This window comes from Lagenorhynchus albirostris, chromosome 10 (assembly GCF_949774975.1).
Source record: "Lagenorhynchus albirostris chromosome 10, mLagAlb1.1, whole genome shotgun sequence".
NCBI classification, from domain to species: domain Eukaryota; kingdom Metazoa; phylum Chordata; class Mammalia; order Artiodactyla; family Delphinidae; genus Lagenorhynchus; species Lagenorhynchus albirostris.
Window position 1 is genome coordinate 52,472,930 of NC_083104.1, and position 15,776 is coordinate 52,488,705.

The 15,776-nt window shown below is 40.9% G+C and overlaps 1 protein-coding gene across 1 annotated transcript in view; it reads left to right on the forward strand.

Moving 5' to 3' along the window:
- Positions 1-1,219: 1,219 nt before the first annotated feature.
- OSBPL10 (oxysterol binding protein like 10) overlaps positions 1,220-15,776 on the forward strand; it is a 322,389-nt gene continuing 307,832 nt past the window's right edge. The window contains exon 1 of the mRNA XM_060162471.1: positions 1,220-1,345. The gene's annotated coding sequence lies outside the window, so the exon portion shown is untranslated. The remainder of the gene's footprint in view (positions 1,346-15,776) is intronic.

A 15,776-nucleotide genomic window follows, 5' to 3' on the forward strand; every position in this document is an offset into this window, starting at 1 on the left:
TTTCAGATTTTTTTCCATTATAGTTTATTACAAGATATTGAGTATAGTTCCCTGTGCTCTACAGTAGGTCCTTATTGTTTATTTTATACATAGTAATGTGTATCTGTTAATCCCAAATTCCCAATTCATCCCTCCCCCCTTTCCCCTTTGGTAACCATAAGTTTGTTTCCTATGTCTGTGAGTTTATTTCTGTTGCATAAATAAGTTCATTTGTATAATTTTTTAAAGATTCCATATATAAGTTATATCATATGATATTTGTCTTCCTCTGACTTACTTCACTTAGTATGATAATCTCTAGGTCTATCCATGTTGCTGCTAATGGCATGATTTCATTCTTTTTTGTGGCTGAGTAATATTCCATTGTATACATATACCACATCTTCTTTATCTGTTCATCTGTCAGTCGACATTTAGGTGGCTTCCATGTTTTGGCTGTTGTAAATAGTGCTGCTATGAACATTGGGGTGCATATATCTTTTCAAATTAGGGTTTTCATCTTTTCCAGATATATGCACAGGAGTGGGATTGCTGGATCATACGGTAACTCTATTTGTAGTTTTTTAAGGAACCTCCATACTGTTCTCCATAGTGGCTGCACCAATTTACATTCCCACCAACAGTGCAAGAGGGTTCCCTTTTCTCCACACCCTCTCCAGCATTTATTATTTGTAGACTTTTTGATGATGGCCATTCTGACCGGTGTGAGGTGATACCTCATTGTAGTTTTGATTTGCATTTCTCTAATATTAGCGATGTTGAGCATCTTTTCATATACCTGTTGGCCATCTGTATGTCTTCTTTGAAGAAATGTCTATTTAGGTCTTCTGCCCATTGTTTGATTGGGTTGTATGTTTTTTTGATATTGAACCTCAGTGTGATCTTTGTTCCCACTGCCCATTCACTGATGCACTAATCCATGTACAAAGCTGATTTCCAAAGCACTGGGATCAAACTTCTTTACCATAATGGTTTAACAGCTCTAGTTTTCTTTCAGGAGTCTGTAATCACTTATTTCTTTAAGTTTAGCGATACAATGAATGTAATTGCTCAGAATTCACCTGGCATGATAGGACGTTAAAGCTAAGAGGATAAATTCTTTTTTAACAAATGAGAAAATCGAGGCTCAGAGGTGAAATGACTTACCTGATGTCACACAGCCTGTTTGTAACACAGCCAAGATGAAAACCCAGGTCTCTTAAATTCCAGTTTTGTTCACTTTGCAGTGCTCTGTGCAGTCCAAACACAGTGTGGAGGCATTAATGCAGGGCACAAAGAGCCAGGACCTTGGACCCAAACAGACCTGATTTGAATCTCAACCTTGCCACTTCCTAAATCACATTAGGTAAGTTATTTAAGCATGTTTCCTCCTCTGTAAAACTGATAGAATCTTGCACTGACCTTATCAAGTTGTTGTGAAAATTAAAAATATAAAACACTTAGCATAGGGAAAATGTGTAGTTCTATAAAAAGTAATTTTATATATATATATATTTTAAAGTAATTATATTTTGAGACCAGTATAGCATAGTAGCTAAGAAAGTGATCTTTGAAGTCAAACACCTGGTGTTTCTAGTTGTAGGACCTTTGGAAAGCTATTTACCTTCTCTGAGTGTTAGTTTCCTCATCTGTCAAATGGGAATAATAATAATCCTTGTCTTTTAGGGTATCTAGAAGCTTGAATGAAATAATGTATGAAAAATTCAATGTGCTTGGCACGTAAGTCAGAGCTCAGTAACTCAGGCCTCCTAATGGGCAATCCACTGAAGTAAAGAATTTAGTCTAGGAAATATTTTATTAGAAAATAGCATTTTCTTTGCAAAGGGATGAGGTTTGCAAGGAGAGCAGCAGTAGTGACTTTTCATTGTCAAAAAAGTGTTAACAGCCACAAAGCACGAGCCATGGCGCTGCCGGGTCTTTACAGTCTTTTCCTTAATTTAACTCCCCCAATAACCCGACGAGGTAGGTATCAGAATACTCAGATGCAGACAGATGAAGTAACTGACCCAGGGTCATCCTGCTAATAAGCAGTTTCATTCGGGTCCAGGTTGCTCCAAGCTCTGTACTATTATTCTGCTGTGCTATTTTAAGTCTGTCTCCCCAGCCGAACTGGTAGGAGAATTAAAACCTGAGACTTTGAAAAACTGCACTAGATTTCGATAACCTATTCTAACCACCAAAAACTGTTAGAGATAGCATCTGTACATGGCTTTTATAAAGTCAGGAAAAGCTCTTTTTTTTTCTTTTTAAAATATTTATTAATTTATTAATTTTATTTATTTGGTTGTGCCAGGTCTTAGTTGTGGCAGGAGGGCTCCTTAGTTGTGGCTTGTGGGCTCCTTGGTTGCGGCTCACTGGCTCCTTAGTTGTGGCTTGCCAGCTCAGGAAAAGGTCTTTTAATGCTTAACCATTCCACGAAATCTCTTGATTATTCCTAAATGTAGCTCCTACCACAATTGGCTTTTAAACCCCGTATTAGTTTGCTAGGGTTGCCATAACAAAATGCTACCACCCGGGTGGCTTAAACAGTAGAAATCTATTTCTCACAGTTCTGGAGGCTGGAAGTCCAAGATCAAGGTGCTGGAAGGTTTGCTTCCTCTTAAGGCCTCTCTCCTTGGCTTGCAGACAGCTGCCTTCTGTGCACACGCATCCTTGGTGTCTCTTCCTCTTCATGTTTTGTTTGTTTTGTGGTGAGAACACTTCACTTGAGATCTAGCCTCTTAACCAGTTTTTAAGCGCAAAACACAGTATTCTTAACTATGTTGTACTCAGAGCTCCAGAACCTATTCATCCTGTGCTAACAGAAATTTTTACCCATAGAGCAACATCTCCCCATTTCCTCCTTCCCACAGCCCCTGGCAACCACCATTCTACTCTCTGCTTATATGAGTTTGACTAGTTTATATTCCTCATATAAGTGGAATCATGCAATATTTGTCCTTTTGTGGCTGGCCTATTTCACTTAACATAATATCCTATAGGTTCCCCTATGTTGTTGCATATGACAGGATCTTCTCTCTTTTTTTTAATGTATAGAATGTTTATTGAAGTATTGTTTGTAATGACAAAAATTGACAACATAAAACATCTCATTTTAAGTTTTTACTTAGACCAAACCAACTATGCTGTAGACTTATGACGAAATACTGTTAAATCACATAATATAGCTTCATAGTATACATCAAAGTGCTATAGTATTGATAAATCTTTACAAACATGGGATGATATTCACATGTGTGTTTGTGTGTAACAGGTATATATTTGGAGAGAGGAAAAGATTAGCAAAAGGTACATTTAACTGTATAGAATTAGTAAGTTTGATTGGGTTGTAGGATCTTCTTTTTTAAAAGCTGAATATTACTCCATTTTCTCTCTCTCTCTCTGTGTACACCACATTTTGTTTATCCATTCATGTGTCAGTAGACATTTAGATTGTTTCCATATCTTAGCTATTGTGAATAATAATGCAATGAACGTGGGAGCGCAGATATCTCTTTGAAATCCAGATTTCAATTATTTTGGATATATACCCAGAAGTAGGATTCCTGGACCTTATGATAGTTCTATTTTTAATATTTTGAGGAATCTCCATACTATTTTCTATAATGGCTACATGAATTTTCATTCTCACCAACAGTGTACAAGGATTCCCATTTCTCTACATCCTGGCCAACACTTGTTCTTTTTGGTCTTGTTGATAATGGCCATCCTAAAACATGTGAGGTGATATCTCATTATGGTTTTGATTTGCACTTCCCTGGTGCTTCAAGATGTTGCGCACCTTTTCACATACCAGTTGGCCATTGTATGTCTTCTGTGGAGCAATGTCTATTCAAGTCCTTTGCCCATTTTGTAATGGGGTTACTTGTGTTTCTGATAATGAGTTTTACAAGTTCCTTATATATTTCGGATACTAATGCCTTATCAGATATATGGTTTGCAAAAATTTTCTCCCATTTCATAGGTTGCCTTTTCATTTTGTTATTGGTTTCCTTTGCTGTGCAGAAGCTTTTCAGTTTGGTGTAGTCCCACTTGTCTATTTTTGCTTTTGTGGCCTGTGCTTTTGGTGTCAAATCCAAAAAATCATTGTCAAGACTGATGTCAAGAAGCTCTCTCCCTGTTTTCTTTTAGGCGTTTTGCAGTTTCTGATCTTACATGTCAGCCTTTAATCCATTTTGAGTTGATTTTTGTGTAAGGTGTCATACAAGTGTGCAATTTCATTCTTTTGCCTTTGGATATTCAGCTTTCTCAACACCATTTGTTGAAGAGACTATTCTTTCCCCATTGTGTATTTGGCGCCCTTGTTCAAGATCAGTATGTTACCGACCTGGGTTCTTGGACTCTTTAATCAATAGAAATTGATAAGAGGCCAGAAGAGGAATTCAGGCAAGGCTTTACTGGGACTCATGCTGTAGCAGGGGGGAGCAAAAACAAGTAACATGTGTCTTTGCTTGCTCCCTGAGGTGGGGCGAGCTGGTCCCTTATATGGGGTGAGGGTGGGGGCGGATTGGTAGGTCTGGCAGGAGAGGGGGCTCAGGTGGTCTGCCCACCCCCTTGGTGGTGCTGTGTGCAGGGTGCGTGCGCAGTACCCTGCTTTTGCTCCCGGCACCTCAGAAGTGGCAATTGGATGCTGGCCTTTTTGTATCTTGCTCATAATTTGCCCCAAAAGGTGCATGCATGCAGTTATTTTTAGTCCCTTATACTTTGTCTTCTGTTGCTTGAGGAGATGTTTGTCCAGGTGCAAGCACTACAGCAAAGGGTCCCAGGTCTCAGCCTGTCTCAAGTTCACCATATAAGATTAGGTTTATTTCTGGGTTTTCTCTTCTCTTCCTTTGGTCTATATGTTTGTTTTTATGTCAGTACCATACTTTTTTTTTTTTTTTTTTTTTTTTTTGTGCGGTACGTGGGCTGCTCACTGTTGTGGCCTCTCCTGTTGCGGAGCACAGGCTCCGGACGTGCAGGCTCATCGGCCATGGCTCACAGGCCCAGCCACTCCGCGGCATGTGGGATCTTCCCAGACCGGGGCACGAACCCATGTCCCCTGCATCGGCAGGCAGACTCTCAACCACTGCACCACCAGGGAAGCCCGTCAGTACCATACTTTTAACTTCTGTAGATTTGTATTATATTTTGAAATCAGAAAATGTGATGCCTCCAGCTTTGTTCTTCTTTCTTGAGATTGCTTTGGCTATTTGGGATCTTTTGTGGTTCCATATGAATTTTAGGTTTATTTTTTGTATTTCCATTAAAAATGTCATTGGGATTTTGTTGGGGATAATATTGAATCTATAGATCACTTTGGATAATATGGACATTTTAACAATACTAAGTTTTACAAGCCAGGAGCATGGGATGTCTTTCCATTTATTTGGGTCTTCTTTAATTTCTTTCATCAATGTTTTGTAGTTTTCAGTATACCAGTCTTTCATCTCCTTCATTAAATTTATTTCTAAACATTAAAATTGGGAGTGTTTTCTTAATTTTTCTTTTGGATACAGTGTTAGTATATAAAAACGCAAGTGATTTTTGTGTGTTGATTTGGTATTTTGCCACTTTATTGAATTCCTTTATTAGTTCTAAGAGTTTTTTTGTGGACTCTTTAGGGTTTTCTACATATAAGAGTGTGTCATTTGTGAACAGAGATCATTTTACTTCTTCCTTTCTGATCTGGATGGCTTTTATTTCTTTTTCTTGCTTAATTGCTCTGACTAGCACTTCCACTACTGTGTTGAATAGAAGTGATGAGAATGGGCATCTTTGCCTTGTTCCTGATCTTAGAGGAAAAGCTTTCAGTTTTTCACTGTTGAGTATGATGTTAGCTGTAGGCTTTTTATTTCTATTTACTTTATTTTATTTTAGAGGGAAGCACATTTTATTTTATTTATTTATTTTTGGCCGCACCATGCGGCGTGCGGGATCTTAGTTCCCCAACTAGGGATTGAACCTGTGCCCCCTGCACTGGGAGCGCAGAGTCTTAATCACTAGACTGCCAGGGAATTCCTGTGGGCTTTTTATATATGACCTTTATTAGGTTGAGGTAAATTCTTTCTATAACTAGTTTTTTGAGAGTTTTCAATCATGAAAGGTATTTTTGTGGGAGAACAGGGCCTGGGACTTGTATTCCATCATCTTACTAATGTCACCCCTCTTCCTCCTCTTATAATGACACCAATCCTATTGCATTAGGGCCCCACCCTTTTGGCCTCACTTAACTTTAATTACCTCTTTATAAGCCCTATCACCAAATACATTCATTTCAGGGGTCAGGACTTCAACATATGAATCTGGGGGGGGGACAGTTCAGTCCATTAAAGAATCCAAATTTTTATCCTCAAAGTAATAAGAGTGTTTTCTATAAATACTTTCAGAAACACTTTGATTGACAAACACAGTCATGAATTTTGTGTCCAAGTCCCCCAAATTATACAATGTGAGTGCTAGAGGGGACCTTACAGATCATAGTTCGGTGCCTTCAGTTTTCAGTTGGTGAAACTTAGAGCCAGAATAGGGAAGGCGCTTGTGTGAGGGTCACACAGCTGGGACTCACTGGCACCCATACTGGAACCCAGAATTCCCATGTGGTGCAGGGGTCATTTGATTGCAGTGCACCTGGCTATTTCAAATCTGATTTTATATGTGATATCCTCCCTGCTATTCACCACTTTGAATTTCACCAATGCTTTCTTTATATCTAGGCAGATAGCAACTCAGCTCACGCCAAGCACATTTTCTCATTTTATAGATAAGGATGTCTGAGAGGTTAAGTCACTTGCTCAAGGTTCTCCAGCTCGTAAGAGACATAGCCTGAGGCAGATGTAGATTTGAAGGTTTATGTGCTCATGAATTGAGTAGCTCCTGTGTTTGCTCACTCTGAAAGCTGAGTCACCAGCTTCTTTCTCCACTCCTATTATGACGTATCACGGCAGGTTCAACAGCAGACAGCAAAAGAGGGCAACTACAGACCTTCACAGGGCACTGAAAAATGATTCCTTTGTTCTGATTCTCATGCAAAAAAGGATTGCTGGGGAAAACAAATAATTTCTGCATGGCAGGGCCAGGGCACTTTAACCAGATGGCCTGGAGAATACTTTATAACAAAAACACTTTACAGTGATGGTAAAAATATCCTGTCCATGATTTTAAAAAACCTAAACAATGTAGAAAGGTATAAAGGAAGAGTAAATTTTCTCATCTTCCTGATCTATCCCCAGCTGCATTCTCCAGAGGTGATTATTACTACTTTCGTGCATGTATTCAGAAGTATATTTTAAGCACACATAAGCACATATCTAATATATATAAATTATAGTGTAGGATAATACTATAGTTATTGTTCAGCAATGTACTTTTTAATCCTTAATGGTACATCTTGACATAGTTTCATATTAATATATGTAGTTCCATTTCATTCTTCTTAATGATGGCAAAATATTTCACTGTAGGAATATACACGATTTATTTAATTTTTCCTATTATAGACTGAATAATGTCCCCTCCCTCAAATGTCCATCTCCTAATCAGTGGAAACTGTAAATGTTATCTTATTCGAAAAAAAGTCTTTGCAGATGTGATTAAATTAAGGATCTTGAGATGGGGATATTATCCTGGATGATCTGGGTGGGCCCTACATGAATCACAAGTGTTGTTTTAAGAGAAGCATGGACAGGGACTTCCCTGGTGGTACAGTGGTTAAGACTCTGCACTTTCACTGCAGGGGGCACGGGTTTAATCCCTGGTCGGGGAACTAAGATCCCACATGCCACGTGGCGTGGCCTGAAAAAAAAAAGAGAGAGAGAAAGGCAGAGATCTGATACACACAGAGGAGGAGGTGATGTAAAGACAGAGGTGGAAATTGGAGTGTTGTGGCCACAAGCCAAGGAATGCCAGCAGCTGCCAGAACCTGGAAGACGCAAGGGACAGATTCTCTTCTAGAACCTCCAGAGGAGGTGCAGCCCTGCTGCCACCTTGATTTTGGACCAGTGTTATTGATTTCAGACTTCTGGCTTACAGAACTGTGGAAGAAGAAATCTGTGTAATTTTAAGCCACCAAGTTTGTGGTAATTTGCTAAAATAGCCACAGGAAATGAATACAATTCCCTTATTGATGGACATTTAAGATGTTTCTACCATTGTGAACATGACCTATAATGATTAGTTTTCACATGTAGCTTTAACCACTTGTACAATTACATTTGTAGGACAAATTCTATGAAATGGATATCAGAGGCAAAGGATGTACATGTATAAAACAAAGATTTCATCTGGCCCAAAGGGAATATTTTATGCTTCCCAAATGAATTCCCGATACTATATGTCAAGATGTATATCTTTGAATTTATAGCTTTAAATATTTATCATAAAACAATAAAGACTGAAACCAAATGACCTAACCACTCAACTCAAAAATCAACTTAAAGAAAAGAGTAAATTTGAAAAACTAAAACAAAAGGAAGTAATAAATAAAGACAAAAATCAATAAAATAGTGAATAACAATAAAACAAAACATGATGTATATCAATATAACCAATGTTTTGTCAATGTAATTAGTTTGACAAACCTCTAGAAAGATTGAGCAAGAGAAAAAGAGAGAAAACGTGCAAACAAATTACAAAGTAAAAAGCAGGAAATCAGATATAATAGAGATTTAAACACAGTAAAATAACATTTAAAAATTTATACATAAACATATCAAAAGTAAAAACTGAGGGGAGAAGAAATAGGAAACTTGAACGGACTTACTAGTATCTTGAGAAAAAGTATCTCAAAGATCTCTTCCTATGCACATTAAAAACCACAGGCCCGGGCTTCCCTGGGGCGCAGTGGTTGAGAATCTGCCTGCCAGTGCAGGGGACATGGGTTTGAGCCCTGGTCTGGGAAGATCCCACATGCCGCAGAGCAACTAGGCCCGTGAGCCACAACTACTGAGCCTGCGCATCTGGAGCCTGTGCTCCGCAACAAGAGAGGCCGCGACAGTGAGAGGCCCGTGCACTGCGATAAAGAGTGGCCCCTGCTCGCCGCAACCAGAGAAAGCTCTCGCACAGAAACGAAGATCCAACACAGCCAAAAATAAATTAATTAATTAATTTTAAACAAACAAACAAACAAACACAGGCCCGTGATGAATTGGGAGACTGGGATTGACATATATACACTAATATGTATAAAATGGATAACTAATAAGAACCTGTGGTATAAAAAAATAAATTAAATTAAATTAAAAAATTAAAAAAAAAAAAAAAACTACAGGCCCGTGATGAATTGGGAGATTGGGATTGACATATATACACTAATTTGTATAAAATGGATAACTAGGGCTTCCCTGGTGGCACAGTGGTTGAGAGTCCACCTGCCGATGCAGGGGACACAGGTTCGTGCCCCGGTCCAGGAAGATCCCACATGCCGCGGAGCGGCTGGGCCCGTGAGCCATGGCCACTGCGCCTGCGCGTCCGGAGCCTGTGCTCCGCAACGGGAGAGGCCACAGCAGTGAGAGGCCCGCGTACCGCAAAAAAAAAAAAAAAAACAATGAAAACAAAACAAAACAAAAAAAAATAAAATGGATAACTAATAAGAACCTGTGGTATAAAAAAATAAAATAAAATTCAAAAAATCCCAAACAAACAAACAAATAAAATAAAATAGAGGAAAAAACCACAGGCCCAGATGATTTTACAAATATCTCTCAATCTCTCAAGGAGTATATCATCCTTACTTTATGTAAGTTGTTCCAAAGAATAGAAAAAGAAAACATGCTTGACTCATCTTTTGAGTCTAGTATAACCTTGATTCCAAATCCATATAAGGAAAGTAGAAGAGAAGACATTTCTAGGTCTGGGCAGATATAAGTGTGGTAATTTATAAGTGACATTCACCCAATATTCCCAGTTCTCCCCCAGATTTCTGAGTGCACAGTAGAATTGAATATATTAACCTGCTTGAGGCTGGGTGGGGCCTCTTTAAGTTCTGACCAATGATTTATGAGCGTAAATGATAGGTTATTTCCAGGCTGGTAAGTTTAATGGCTGGTCTGAGACCCTCTGGTGTCTGTTTACCTTTGTCATGGCAACCAGCAATGTGCGATGTGGCACAGGCTCCATCAGTCTGGGTCTCTGGATGACTAAGATGAGCAGTTACATCCCTGCTGACCAGTGACAGGCAGGTGGCATATCTAAGAACTAAACCTGTGCTATTTTAAGCCACTGTGGTTTGGGGCTTGCTTGTTATTGCAGCATAATCTCGTCCATCCTGGCCAATGCAATGGTCAATTGATACTCACTCTCCAACCCAGCGTTCTTCCAGCGAGCCCACCCGTACTGCAAAACCCGGAAAACGAAATGCAACCCTTTTCAGTCTCCTTTGCAGCTGGAGTTCTTGGTGTGATGAACTTTCAACAATTAGCTGCACTTGAATAAAATGTAGACATGCCAAGTGTGGAACAGGCCGTGTTCCCGCTGCTCTTGCTGTTACTTTGCTTAGCGTGGTTATGGAGACACTACTAGAGCAGCATTTGGAGTCCAGTCGCTAGCTGTGAGTGTTGAGAGGCAGTTTGGGAAGCATCAGGCTCTGGCGTTTGCATTCTTGTGTGTAATCACTAGCTCCTTTGTGTCAAGGGGCTGTCGTGATGGTTCGGCAGCTTCCTGCCCTATAGGTCACAGCTCCAGGTGGGGTCTGGCAGCTGCTCCTCCGTGGCAGTTCTTAGTTCTTCCTCTGCAGCTGTGGCAGTGGAAATAACACCCATGGTCTGTTCTGAGAGTCATTCCTGGACACCCAGCCTAGCGCCTGCTTCACCATCCCTTTTATGACTTTATAAGCACCCCATTCCCTAAATTTAAACCCTTTCTGCTTATGTGACTTCATACATGCAATTAAACCCTGACTAATTTAAGGCCTACCTCACAACTACAGATGCAAAAATTCTAAATTAAATATTAGTTAACTAAATCTACCAGTAACTATGTATATATATGGGTGTGTGTGAATTATACACACATATAAACAGACATATATGTACGTAATGCAAGGATGCTTCAGCATTAGAAAATCTCTATATGCAACCGACCCTATTAATTGATTAAAGGAGAAAAATCACAAAATTATCATAATATAGAAAAAACGTTTAATCAAATTAAACAACTCATGCTAAAAACTCAGAAAATTAAGAATAAATGGTAATTTTATTTTCTTGATAAAGGCTATTATATTAATCAGGGTACAGTGAACTGCTACAACAAAAAGGTGTAAACAGTGGCCTAAACAAACACTATTTCTTTCTTACTTACCCATCTCACTGTGAACAGTCCTGGTCTGGGGGACAGATGACCCTCTCCATGTCATATTCAAGTTTCCAAGTTTCTTCTGTTATAGTTCCAGCATCCCACAGGGATGTCATTGTCTTTGGTGGAAGCTAGGTGGCTGCCACAACCAGGTTCCTGCTGTTAAAAGACATCACAAAGGAGGCATGGCCAGTGTCTTAAGTCCCAGACCCAGAATGACTCATATTGTTTTTTTTTTAATTTATTTTATTTATTTTTGGCTGTGTTGGGTCTTCGTTGCTGTGCGTGGGCTTTCTCTAATTGTGGCGAGAGGGGGCTACTCTTCGTTGCGGTGTGCAGGCTTCTCATTGTGGTGGCTTCTCTTGCTGCAGAGCACGAGCTCTAGGCACGCGGGCTTCAGTAGTTGTGGCTTGCGAGCTCTAGAGTGCAGGCTCAGTAGTTGTGGCACAAGGGCTTAGTTGCTCCAAGGCATGTGGGATCTTCCCGGACCAGGGCTTGAACCCATGTCCCCTGCATTGGCAGGCGGATTCTTAACCACTGCGCCACCAGGGAAGCCTGACTCATATCATTGTACATTCCAATAATGATAGTTTAGACACATGGCCTCGTCAAACTACAAACACGTCTAGGAAACATGCCAAGCTCTAACTGCTGCCATGTGTACACAACCATTATGCACCACTCCAGATCTGCTTGGCTATGCCTACCTCAGTCCCTTGCAAGGGTGCCCCTGGTGACAGCTCATGCCATTCCTAGGGCCTTAGACACCTAGAGGTCAGGGGAGAGGACCTGAGAGGGTCGCGGTGAGCCACCATCTGGCATTTCTTGAATGCACGCTTGGTGGCAGTGCTGTTTCCACAGTCCAAGGAGTCCCCACCTGTGCACTGCCCAGAATGGACCTGCAGAGACTCTAAGTCTCCTTCAAGCTATTGAGGGGGATGAGGGATGAATCCAAACACGAAGGAGGTTAAGGCCTTAAGGGGCTGACCTGCACCACTGGGAGACAGAACACAGCAGGATACAGCAAAAACAGTGCTCCCTTTTCAACTGTATCAGGTGGTACTGTGCCTCAGTCATTTCACACAGCCTCTATGGAGACAAGCTTCAAAGTCCAGGCAGCACTGTTTGAAGCTGTTTCCAGCCTGGGAACATATTCCCTGTTTGCTTTGACCCCCCTTTTTTTTTTTTTTTTTTTTTTTTACGCGGGCCTCTCACTGTTGCAGCACACAGGCTCCGGACGCGCAGGCTCAGTGGCCATGGCTCACGGGCCCAGCTGCTCCGCGGCACGTGGGATCCTCCCGGACCGGGGCACGAACCCGTGTCCCCTGCATCGGCAGGCGGACTCTCAACCACTGCGCCACCAGGGAAGCCCCTGTCCCATTTCTTGCTTTACTTCCTTGATTTGCTTCCATGGGTTTGCGCCTCTCCCCAGTAGAGTGTTAGCATTTAAACTTTACCTTAAATTCCATTTACTAGGGAAACTGGGCTGAGACACCAAGGCCCACAGAAAGCATCTTACACTAAGGGACAATTTTAGATGCATTCCCTTAAGATCAGAAATAAGGCAGGGATGATTGATATCACCACTGTTGTTCAACACAATACTGCTGGCTCTAGCCAATGCAAAAAGACATAAGAAAGAACTAAAAGGGGCTTCCCTGGTGGCGCAGTGGTTGGGAGTCCGCCTGCCAATGCAGGGGGCACGGGTTTGTGCCCCGGTCCGGGAGGATCCCACGTGCCGCGGAGTGGCTGGGCTCGTGAGCCATGGCCGCTGGGCCTGTGCGTCCGGAGCCTGTGCTCTGTGGGTGTGTGGGGTGTGTGGAGGTGTGGGGTGTGGGGGGTGTGGGGTGGGGGTGGGGGTGGGGGGGGTGGGGTGTGTGGGGGTGGGGGGGTGGGGGGGTGGGGGGGTGCGGCAGTGAGAGGCCTGTGTACTGCAAAAAAAAAAAAAAGAACTAAAAGGTAAAAGGATAATAAGAGAAGAGATAAAATTGTCATTACTTGCAAAAGATATGCTCAACTGTATAGAAAACCCAACAGAATCAATAAACAAACTATCAAAATTTATAATGGTTTAGCAAGGTCTCTAGAAAAAAGACCACCTTACAAGACTCAATAGCATTCATTCCTTACACTAGCGATAAACAACTATAAGGTATAATAGAAAGTGTATCTTTCATAAGTACAAAAAATATAAAGTATCTAGGAAGTAAGATATCAAGGAGGTACTCAAAACCTCTTTGGAGAAAATTTGAAAAACTTAAAAAAATAGAAAATGATCTGAATCAATGAAGAGAGAGTCCATAATATTGGACTGGATGATTTAATATTATAAAGATGCTAATTTCCTTCCAATTAGTAGGCTATATATTCAATGCAATCCAAGCAATATTCCAGTCGGATTTTTTTTAAAAGAAACCCTACCATCTTCCTATAAAATGTCTAAGGAAGGATACATGTCCATAAGGATTCATGTCACTAGGTTCACTTTGAAATAGAAAAGCCAGGCTTCATCTTCCCAGATATTAACACACACTACAAAGCAACAGTAACAAAACAGTATGGTAATCATGGATGAACAGACTGGCCCAAGGGGACAGAACAGAGAGCTCAGAAACAAACAAATCTTTGTGTACAGGAGAACTTGATAGATGGTAAAGTTGGCACAAATCAATAGAGAAAGGAAAAAGTGCCTTAGTATTGGAGAAAAATAAAATTGGGTCCTTACCTCACTTCGTTTATAAAACTGGACTACAGATGGACTAAGGTGCCCTGGAAAGATAAAAGTATAAAGTTAAAAGAAGGGAATTCCCTAGCGGTCCAGTGGTTAGGACTTGGTCCTTCCACTGCAGGGGGCATGGGTTCCATTCCTGGTTGGGGAATGAAGATCCTGCATGTCACGCAGTGCGGCCAAAAAATAATAAATTGAAAGAAATAAAGTTAAAAGAAGAAAATGAAGGAGAATATCTTTGTGATGGGAGTGGGGTTGAAGTATTTCTTAAGCAAGGCCCAGAAAACACAAACCAAAAGGTGAAAAAGTTAAATGGGTTATAGTACATAAAAATTAAGAATTTCTTTTCTTTTCTTTTTTTTTGGCTGCGCCGAGCATCTTACAGGACCTTAGTTCCCTGACCAGGGATCGAACCCCGGCCCTCAGCAGTGAAAGCAGAGTGCTAACCACTGGATGGCCAGGGAACTCCTAATAATTTATTTTAAATATGATACAAGTGACAAAGTTGACAGTTGTCTTACAGGGAGATTTTTACATCATCAAAAAGTGACACAGAAATCCAATCTAGATTATAAAGCAAATCTAATAGAAAAATGCACATAGGGACTATCTAAATGGCCAGCATTGCTCAACTTGGTTATGTAACTGAGAAATGCAAAATAAAATGAGATACCGGGCTTCCCTGGTGGCGCAGTGGTTGAGAGTCCGCCTGCCGATGCAGGGGGCACGGGTTCGTGCCCCAGTCCGGGAAGATCCCACATGCCGTGGAGCGGCTGGGCCCGTGAGCCATGGCCGCTGAGCCTGCGTGTCCGGAGCCTGTGCTCCGCAAAGGGAGAGGCCATAACAGTGAGAGGCCCGTGTACCGCAAAAAAAAAAAAAAAAAAGAGAGATACCACTTTATAGCCTCTGGGGTGGCAAATGTTAGCATCTGATAATTCCAAGTGTGGGTCTCTGGAGAGCAGCGTGCCCAAACTTAGGGATGCTGCATACACCCCATGACCCAGCCAGCCCACTCCTGTGTGAGGACTCCTGGGTGAGGACTCCTGGGTAAGTACTCCAGAGAAACTTACTCACAGCCCACGAATGGATGCGTCCATGGGTGTTCATCTCAGTATTCACCTGGTATTGGGCAGGTGGAGGCAACCAGGCTTTTAACAAGAGGAGGACGGAATAAGGACTATGGAACAGATCAACCTATGGGGTAACTTTCCACAGTTAGGTACTATAAACTTGATATCCAGGTGCATCCTGGGCAGATCTTATTTACTTATTTATTTAACTGAAGTATAGTTAATTTACAATGTTGTTTTAATTTCAGGTGTATAGCAAAGTGATTCAGTTATACATACATATATATCTATTTTTTTCATATTCTTTTCCCTAATAGGTTATTACGAAATATTGAGTATAGTTCCCTGTGCCATGCAGTAGGTCCTTGTTGGTTATCTATTTTATATATAGTAGTGTGTATATATTAATCCCAAACTCCTCATTTATCCCTCCCCCCCCTTTCCCCTTTGGTAACCATAAGCTTGTTTTCTATGTCTGTGAGTCTATTTCTGTTTTGTATATAAGTTCATTTGTATCATTTTTTTAAAGATTCCACCTGTAAGTGATATTGTATGGTATTTGTCTTTCTCTGTCTTAGTTCACTTACTATGATAATCTCTAGGTCCATCCAGCTTGCTGCAAATGGTATTATTTCATCCTTTTTTATGGCTGAGTAATATTCTATTGTATATATGTACCACATCTTCTTTATCCATTCATCTGTTGA